Source organism: Dreissena polymorpha, chromosome 1 (genome assembly GCF_020536995.1).
Source record: "Dreissena polymorpha isolate Duluth1 chromosome 1, UMN_Dpol_1.0, whole genome shotgun sequence".
Lineage (NCBI taxonomy): Eukaryota > Metazoa > Mollusca > Bivalvia > Myida > Dreissenidae > Dreissena > Dreissena polymorpha.
Genome location: NC_068355.1, coordinates 72,808,843 through 72,820,156, shown reverse-complemented (window position 1 = coordinate 72,820,156; position 11,314 = coordinate 72,808,843).

Sequence of the window (11,314 nt, the reverse complement as noted above, 5' to 3'; positions counted from 1 at the left end):
ATTAAACCCAGTTTTCCCAAAACGCTGCTCTTATTATTCTTTTTATCGCATAATGTTCAAAGTTGTGCCTTTGTTATTATTATTAATGGTTGCTAAATATGTTAATATTTGAATATATAATTTAATATGTTGTATATGTAAATATATTTGTATATATGTAACATAAAATAACATGTAAATATGTTTGAATATGTTAAATGTAATACAAAAAGTTGTTGCGATGAATTCATATTTTATTTACGTTTAAAATTAAAATAACACAATCTAATATTTATATAAAATAAACAAAACTGAATTGGTACAAAAGCGTGTTCTTGTTTTTATTCCAAATCGCACGAAACAGCGTCTACGTTGCATGTTATGATCACCTGAAGTCTATCTTTAGTTGTGTAAACTATTTCAAAATATTCAAAGCTGCAGCCTAATAATGGATACTTATACATTTAATTAAAACCATCGATTTAGTCAAGACAAAGTATAACGGTATGCTGGATTCGCAATATTCGTGTGTGTTTATGTCTGTTTTACTTCCTGTCCTTGCCCGTCCGTCTTCCTGTCTGTCTGTCTGACCGTCTGTGTGTCCGTAGACAAACAATTTGCCGATTGCCGATTATAACGCCTACACTATTTAAGGTACACCAATAATACATGCATGCACTTTACCTTATATGAAAAAATGCGCATGTGCAATTCTGCATCAGGCTTCGTTAAAACTTGTTCGAAAATTATGCCCCCTGCCCTTCGAACATTGAATTATTGTAACATGATTATTGTACCCTACTTGCTACATATCGTACGGACGGACGAACACAGACAGGAAGAAAAACATACGCGACTAATTTCCCTTGGTAAGCTGGTTTACCAGTTCTAACTGCACTGATGTCCTACTTGATTTGGAGGTATGGGAAGAATTTCCCGAGAACCAACCCCCGGGAGAAAGTTTCGTCCCTACTAAGACGGGTTAGCGCAGTTTGTAGAGTGCTTGGCATCAACTATGAGAGTCGCGAGTCGGTTCCTCGGTCCGGTCTCAGGTCACATTACTATTGCGCGGGCTGGTTATTCAAACCTTTCTTCGGCCATCCTCCCCTTACCTCTCATTGAAATAATGCAGCTTTTAGTTTAAAACCATGTTTTTAGCTCGATCGCATAGAAAGTCTTAGGCTTATATGAAACGCTCTTGAGTCCGTTGCCTGGGCCTAGCCAGTACTTGCTGTCTATGGGTGAGAACTTAACAACGCTCAAACAGTGGGGATCAAACCCGTGACCTCCCGATCGCTAGGCGGACACAATATCCTTTGCGACACAGCGATCTTTAAACGCCAAGGCCGTTGCTTCTGGCCAATGTATGTTCAGTTAGAACTGCTAAACCAACAAACCAAGGTAAGTGAGAGTTGGTAAAGTGAGCGCCTTGACGTGAATGCATATCGTGGAAAACAGAGAAATCAGTGAAAAATCTAACAACAAACAAACAAACAAAACTGTGACACGTTCGGTTTGATGAGCCGTGCTCTGTGAACACGGAGATCAATGCATGTGCGTAAAGTGATGTCCCAGAACAGCCTGTGCAGTCCGCATAGGCTAATCAGGGACGACATTTCGCTTTCATGATATTTTCGTTTCAAGAAAGTCTCTTCTTAGCAAAAGTCAAAATTTTGCGGAAAGTGTCGTCAATGATAAGCCTATGCGAACAGCACAGGCTAATCTGGGACGGCACTTTACGCACATGCATTAAACCGCTTTTTTACGGAGCACAGTCCATATGTATGAGTGTATAAAGCATATTAACATATTTAATTTAATTCAATTTTATTTTATTTCATTGATCACATAAGTAATTAAAATAGGTGAACACAATTTATGACTGTCTACGTATTTAAACCATCTGTTAACAGCATTGATGAATGGTTGTTTATGTTTAATGTTTACGATGATTTTAATGTCTGGTCGTGTCAATTATAAACATGCATTGATGCTACTTCTTTTGAATGGATCAGAGATTATCATAATAAGTTTAACCATTAATACACTTTCTATTGCAGTTATTGATTTTCACTTTGAGTGTAAGAAGGCTCCACATTGCTTGTATACAGCATCTATTTGAAAATGAATCAGGTTTTATTCTATGAAATATGAGCGATTTTTAAATGAAAGGTTTAAAGACGTGCGTCAAACGTAAACAAGGAGAAATTAACAAGTTTATGGATGATAGAGTGATGTGGGCTTTTCTTATTGATTGATTTTAATTAAATTCTAATATGATTAAAATGCACCGCTGTATAAGTTGTAATAATTTGAACGTTCAACATTAAATAACGTATTAGTAAACAGTTACATTTTATTTCGCAAATACGCATCTACGTTTATTTTTTAAAATCATCTACGTCTAATGTTTTAAGTCATCGACGTCTAATGTTATAAACTGATTTTCTACATGCGTTGCAATATAGTAGAGAAGTAAACGAGCTTTATACCAAGAATGATACAGGACTTTTAATTACATAACTTTTATCAATTAATAAACAACGTATCCATCAAATGGAATTATTTCACGAGCAAAGGAACATTCGATAGAGTAAAAAGACTTTAAGGGAACAAATAATATAAGGGGGGAGGGACTTAAAGGATTTGTAAACAAGTTCAAAGAACCTAAACATGCAGGTTTTGGAAAGAAGAAGGTTTTTCGGTAGTGTTTTCATTCTGACGACAATTTTATGTGCATGTAATAAGTATAAATTGATATTGTGACGTCAAATTTCATCATTATCATCAACAACACCACCTTAATAATGACATTAATGTAGTAACTGTATCGGTACCACTTCCATCATCTTGACAAACACCGACGACATCATCAGCAAACACATTTTCTTTTAGAACAACAACAACAGCAACAAAAAGAACTACTTTTACATGAAATATCAAAAACAACAACAACTACTACTACTACTACTGCTTCTTTAATTAGGAATAGCTTGTATTCAATGTAAATTGTTTTTATTTGAATTTAAAAACAAATAACTGTGATGATGATGATGATGATGATGATGATGATGATGATGATGATGATGATGATGATGATGATGATGATGATGATGATGATGATGATGATGATGATGATGATGATGATGATGATGATGATGATGATGATGATGATGATGATTATGATGATGATTATGATGATGATGGTCATCATCATTTTTACTTAAACTTCCATTAGTATTAATTTATTATATAAATTAAGTTGCTGTTGTTCCTGTAACTAAGTGACTACTTCTGTACTCCAACAACTATTGATACAACTTTCATTATTTGTTTATCAAAGCGCTGCGAGGTTTAAAAGCACTAAGTTTTCTCATTCACAGAAGGATGTGGCGACATCGGGACATATAACCCCGGAGCGCACATTGCCAATACCGGAACTGGTATCGGTAGGTCGTTTCAGACATATTTCCCTCCGTTTTATCGTTATTTAGACAATAACACACGGCAGAACTGGGCCGGGCGTCTATAATCGGCCCGCTGCCGACATAACGGCCCGAGGGCCTTTGGCGATTGTAGAAGCCCGGCCCAGCTCTGTCGTGTGTTATCGTTTATATCACATATCATACTATTTTTGGTCCTTCACGAAAATTTATACAGAAACAGCTTTCCATACTTTTATTTTCGGGCCGTTATGTCGGCAGCGGGCCGATTATAGACGCCCGGCCCAGCTCTGCCGTGTGTTATTGTCTAAATATGCAAAGCGAACTCAATGTAATTGATAACATACACGTAAACGGTCATTGATGCCAAACACGTAAACGGTCTTTGATAACATACACGTAAACAATCATTGATAACAAACACGTGAACAGTCATTGATAGCAAACACGTAAACGGTCGTTGATAACAAACACGTAAACGGTTATTGATAACAAACACGTAAATTAACACATAATTTTTTATCTGAACTCTTTCCACTTTTAGGGCTGACATTTTTTATTGGGTCTTCCTAGTCGCCTTGCTGCGGAACGCTCAACAACTAGAAATTCTTTGTGACGTCAATTTGGGACGTCACGATGCATCTATGGCGGCCGACATCGACATCAAGCTACGAACTTATTGCGCAACAAACATTTACAGGTAACGGAGATCAGACAACCTTAACTTGATTTTATTTAACAAGTTCCACACTAAAGTACAAGCTAATTCTCGGAAGGTTATTAAAAAAAATCCGCATATCTTTACACTGAAATTAAAGAGGGAATAATGACAATCGGCGTTTCGATTATTTTGTTTTACTTTGATTTTTTTCACGAATAGAACAAGTACACTGGTATGCACCTACGCCTAACAAATGTTCGTTAAATTAAAACAATCAGTTGCCACAATTTTAGTCACCGATATTCTGATAACATAAACGGCACAGCAAAATATTGAACATCAGGCATGTATATTGGTTTGTCAGAAGAGAACGAAGAACGTTCACATGATTTTATTAATAATTTTCCGGTCCTAATAATGTATTTAAAATGAACAAATTCTCAGCAATAACATAAAAATAAATAAAGAACTTCCACATGTTTTTCTTTATAGTTTGTCGTTCTTTATTTTGTATTTTAAATGTACAAATTCGCTTATTTTCAGCCGCCGTCGGACTAAACACTCCTTTGTCGACGGGTACAGTAGAGGTTGAAATCGATGACGTCATAGGGTGGTATGTGTGACATCACTCCATGTTCATGGCCGTTTTTGATTTAAGATTGTTATATTTATATACGATATATAAAACAGTTCATATGTGTGTGAATAACTGAACACTATTCACTTCATACACTTCCGGTTCATAGAAAACATTGTATCCGATGGTCTGCCCTTCCGCGAATGTTAGTGCTGCTATCACGGTAAAAAGTGAATAGTGTTACCAGTTGACTGTCTTTTGGCCCTATTCCACCACGTAAACAAGCGCAAGATTCGCTACGATTTATCACATTTATTGAATCGGGAAGACTCGTGACAGTCTACGATTCAGTTACGACACTGGTACGATTGAGTTACGACGAATCGTGGGGTTCGGTTGAAGTCTTGCAAATAGGGTCGCGACTTCACTACGATGTGTAAGAATCTTCTGCGACTGTACTACGAACGATGCAGATCGGTCACGACTAAGCTAGGACCTTACCGAACGCACCCATTAATTCGGCGCCAATATCTATGGCAAGCGAAATGCACATTAAATCCTTAAACCACGGTTTAACAGTTAACTATATAGTTAAGATATGGCAAGCGAAATGCACATTAAATCCTTAAACCACGGTTTAACAGTTAACTATATAGTTAAGAGACTTTGAACCCGGGTTCAAAGTGCCGTTTGCACATTAAATCCTTAAACCCGAGTTCAAGAGTTTGAACCGCAGTTCAAAGTGTGTCTAAAAATAGATACAAATCTGTTATCTGAGACAACCAATTAGCGGAGCTTAAACCACAATTAGCTACATATAGAAGGTAAATGCCGCGATTTCATTGGTCCTCTCTTAACTATAGGGTTAAGAGACTTTAAACTGCGGTTCAAAGTCTTAAACTGCGGTTAAGAGGCGCGGAATGCACATTTATTATTTAACAGTTAATTATATAGTTAAGAAATTTTGAATCCGAGTTCAAAGTGCCGTATGCGGAACCGTAATAATTCACTAACCTCATCCGATTGCGCCAGGAACAAAACAATATCACATGACGATGTGCAGAGACAACCAATTAACCTCTTAAACTGCGGTTCAAAGTCTTAAACTGGGGTTAAAACGCGCAGAATGCACATTAATTATTAACAGTTAACTATAGAGTTAAGAGACTTTGAACCCGAGTTCAAAGTGCCGTTTGCACATTAAATCCTTAAACCCGAGTTCAAGAGTTTGAACCGCAGTTCAAAGAATATAAATCTCTTATCTAAATTCAGAGACAACCAATCAGCGGAGCTTAAACCACAATTAGCACTCTAAATCGAAACGGAAAAAACCGTGGTTTATGTGTTGCCATAGTTAAGATACTTTGAACCCGGGTTCAAAGTGCCGTTTGCACATTAAATCCTTAAACCCGAGTTCAAGAGTTTGAACCGCAGTTCAAAGTGTGTCTAAAAATAGATACAAATCTGTTATCTGAGACAACCAATTAGCGGAGCTTAAACCACAATTAGCTATATATAGAAGGTAAATGCCGCGATTTCATTGGTCCTCTCTTAACTATAGGGTTAAGAGACTTTAAACTGCGGTTCAAAGTCTTAAACTGCGGTTAAGAGGCGCGGAATGCACATTAATTATTTAACAGTTAATTATATAGTTAAGAAATTTTGAACCCGAGTTCAAAGTGCCGTTTGCACATTAATTCCTTAAACCCGAGTTCAAGAGTGTAAACTGCGGTTCAAAGTCTTAAACTGGGGTTAACAAGCGCGGAATGTACATTTATTACCTAACTGTTGAATATATACAGTAATAATACTAGTTGTTAATTCATGTTGTCGTTTTATTACCAAATATATGGATGTAATCTCTAAATTTTCTCAATTTCTTAACCCGGAAGTGGATAGTTCCGATTTATTTACGGAACCACATACATTGATAAATATGAAAAAACACTAGTTTAATAATATAAATCCTTTATTAATCAAAATCATATGTTCAACCTCTCCTATACCACTTTACCATTGTAACGATTTGGAAAACAGACCGGACTAAAACATCCGTATTAATAATAATAATAACAACAAATAAAAGCTTTATTTTCAAAACGTTACACAAAAAAGAAAAATGGAAAAATGACATGACAACATTTTTTTATGACAATTTAACTTAACTTATACAAGAATAATGGTTATGCATTAATTATAAATAATTTAACAAAGCGGGATGCTAAGAGTTCTTTATCGACGCACTCCCACTCAATGAGGTCTATTAATGTATAAAGTTTCAAACTGATGCTATTAATACTTTTTAACGAGACAAACGACGGACAAGTGATCCCTATAAGAAAACATTGGTTAGAAAACAATATTAATGCACAGTATTCGATACAAAAGCATTTGTTCGTTAACAGAAAATACTATAATTGTAACATAAGTTATACTATGTACAACAACCTCAAGGTAGACATAATGTAATACAAATTTGTAGTTAATTAAATAAATAAAGTATAAAATGAATCATAAACATTATTGTCTCGCGTTCTGAGAAAACTGGACACAATGCTGGTGCGTAAATTGTCATCCCAGATTAGCCTGTTCAGTCCGCACAGGCTAATAAGGGACGACAATTTGCTCTTTTATGGAATGTTTCGTTTTAATAATGTCTCTTCTTAGCAACAATCCAGATAAGGCGGAAAGTGTCACTTTACGCATAAGCATTATGCCTATCAGAACACGACACAATTATGCATGTTCAAAACCATTTCTAGCTACATTTTCCCACATTCTCTTTCACAATTGCTTTAACTTATATTTTTATGGGACCGTTTCATCAAAGATCGTACGACAATCTTAATTTATAACTTAAATTTAAAAACTAAAAATATACAAGCTGTTGATAAATAGCTCCGCAAGATATAAGCCATCGGTAAGAAAATGATGAAATAAATGATTTTACTTGAAATAAGCAAAAATATGCTTCGGTCTGTTAAAATAATGTTTCTTTGAAATTCGTATCGTATTCTAAATTTGTCGTACGATGTTTGATGAAACGGCCCATAAGAATATAAGTTAAAGCAAGAATTTGACAGTATTTGAGTGATCTCAGCTATATCATACTCTTGGACACACTCAAATACTGTTTACAGAAAATACTATATTTGTAACATAATTATACTATGTACAACAACCTCAAGGTAGACATAAGTGTAATACAAATTTGTAGTCAATGAAATTAACAAACTATAAAATGAATCATTAACATAATTGTGTCGCGTTCTGAGAAAACTGGTCATTATGCTGGTGCGTAAATTGTTATCACAGATTAGCCTGTGCAGTGTGTAAACTAAGGAATAAATCGGCCTTTTTTGTGGAGATAAATAACGAAATACACTTTTGTACAAAGTCTACATCTTAACGTGTCTTTTTCGATCGTAATCACCTACCATTTATTGACCTTTTTGCCATTCAATAAAGCATATATTAAATTAAGAGTACGCTTTATGGAATGGCAAAAAGGTCAATATATAATAATGCCGGTTTCACGGTCCTGAACAAGGGGGTTCCGCGCGTAAATATGAATAAAAAAACTGCATATTTTACAAATTGAACTTTCTTTGCATGTACTTGTATATTGAAATCTGTTTACTAGTGATAATGAGTGACAACAATCTAGCATTTAATGATACCATAAATCTTTACTTTTAATTTATTTTATGCAAGTATTTTATATCCCTATTGTGATCAAACGTGATTGCTTGTTTTCATGATATTTCGAACACTGCAGTAACGTACGATCTTAAAACGTAATAGCAGAGGTTACATTTGCCAGTACCCGTTCAATACGTTATTATTATGTTAAAACTGGCTAGTATATATACTATAATACTATGTAGTTCATGTTCATCCATTTCGGACAAATGTCTTTTTGTATGCCCCTGAAAGTGGGCATATAGTGATTGCACTGTCCGTCTGTCTTTCCGTTACACTTTGCGTTTAGGTTTCGAAAAATGTGAAAAAAAAGGGGCTTATGCCATCCTATGGTGGCAAGCATGTTAAAATATTTTATTAAAGCAACTGTTTAGTTATTGACTTTAAACTGTGGCTTAAATGTCTGGTCAATATGCCAAGAGATGACATGAAGGCATCATAAATTGTGTTTAATGACCTGCCACATGTGGTTTAACTTTATTCAGGGACCTACACAAGTATGGGTCCCTGGAAAGGCCTGGATTTATGACACCCTGTTTTAGTCTGGACAGTATCCGATCATATCGAGATAATCGGTTTGTGATTAACGAAGTGGCAATTAAACACTGGGTTAAAAAGGCTTAAACAAAGAGTGTCAAAATTCGTGTGAACAATAAAAAAAAACAATTACATTTATCAAGAGGATTTATTTAATCTGTAACAAGGTAAGTTTTAACAGACATATAAAGGTTCAAATCAGTTAATACTATATGTTGATTACATAAAATCAATCTTTTTGTTGTTTGTTTTCGTCCTTATTTCTGTTCGTTCATTGAATTCAATTTATTCTGAAAGAATTTTCCATTTCTGAATATTTTTTTGTTCTTAAAAATGGTCGCGAAGATGTGCCAAATAGAGATTGTTATGGTAACCGTATCACGATGCGGTTCATCAAATGCAAACAATAGCGAAATGGCCGCTGTCTTGACGGCCAAACCTTGCGCATGTGAAAACCTGACGTCATTATCGGAATCCCCTAAACCTCCTATGATATTAATAAGTAAAAACATCATTTTGAATGAAAAAAAATCAAATTATAGCGAATAATCAATTTCTCTGAAAACACTATTTTCACTATCAAATATAACAAGGTATTCAACTCAAAATGACCCGAATATAGGGTGCATCGCTTTGAACAGCTATTACTTCATCAAGTGTGCAGCGATTTCCATGAACTCGGTCTTATTAAACGCAGAAATAAGCGATCCTGTAATGGCTGAATCAGTGTACCATGACATTCGCGCTGTAAACAAATAATATTTGTTGGAAATTTAAAACCGCTGGCATGTTTCAATAAGAAAGACATTTGTCTTTCGAGGTTTAATAATTTAATTACTGAATGCATTATGCATACGTTGCAATGAGACTCGAAGTCACTCGGCTTAGCTATCCGTTATACAGTCAAGTTACCATTACCAGATCAGTAGCGTAATAAAGTTGTTCTGACGAAAAGCAATAAATGTTTTGAGACTTCTTTTACATCAGTTTGATTAAATATTACTTTGCTTACTGATTCAGCACATAGTTTTATTTTTAATCGCAGGCAAAATGTATTTGTGATACCTTTTTTTCACCGCAGAATTCATGCATTAACGGATCAGTTGTAGCCATAACGGATCACGTGATCGAAACCACTCCGGGGGCATCTAACATGCTATTTGAATTGTCGACACATGAACTGTGTTGTTTACAATGACCAAGTTACATTGCCAGTTATAAATAATATTCATTATTTTTGTATTGTTTTCTATATGTGATCTTGTATATACACGTTTCGCATGGTGTTCTTGTGTGAATTATCTGTTGAAAAACCTAAATAGATCGAAAAGATGGGCATCTTATAAACCATGTTAATTGTTTTAATCATATCTAATCATCGGTATTGAACATGGAACATAAATAAAACATTACGAGTGAGATCATTTATTGAAAGAATCAACAAGATGTGTATATATTTTAATATATTATATTATCAATACGCATATTATCACGCTTGATCCGTTATTGCCCTAATTCTTCATTTCATTTAAGGTGTTGCAAAATCTTAAACACGATTCAAAACTGAAGGGACTTTTGCATGGAGAAAGACTACTAAATGGCCTTTAAATCAATGCGTAAACTCTTTACTTTTCAACAGAGTTTTAGAATGTGGCCGCGAATAATGTTAAACCTCTTTTTGGAAACGAGACGGAAGTAAACAAAGTCGTATATACATGTCGCCAAAACATACCAAAATGTTTAACAACGAATAGCTCCAATTACGACTCAATCAATGCATTTAGAAAAAAACGGCCTTGAAGATGCTGTGTGCAAAATATCATCTAAAAATGTCAACTATTTATCGCGATACGCATGGTCTTCAACATCAAAGTGATGCGCTATGGGTAATGATCCGGAATGGTAACTTGACTGTACAGTCAGTCAACCAGTTTAGAATAACTTGGCAAAAAACGTTAATTCACAAGTCCAGTCCACAATAATTTATTTCGGGATTTAGTGTCAATGTGAGATAATGTAAAAATAAAGGGTAAAATTTATTTTGTATGATAACAGGTTAGGCCAGACGGCATATGCATTTTTTTGTCAAAAATAGCCAATTAAAGTTCACCTTTTCGGAAAATTATTTAAAATCTTTCAACTTACATTACAGAATTAGTATTTCAAAACATTATCATGGCATTTGTTTACAATCAGCAATTTTTGTATTTGAAAATAAAAAAGCCTTCTATTTCCATATGCGCATTTCAAAACATAACTCATTCAATCAGTTCTGGTTAACTTTTTGCTGCATTTATCCCCCCCCCTGTAAGCATAATACAAAAGATTTCTTACTAAAACTTTGTTACTTTATTCCTTTACCTAATGTAGATCTTAGACACTTATCTTTTTTTTTTATTGGGGAATTATGGAAAA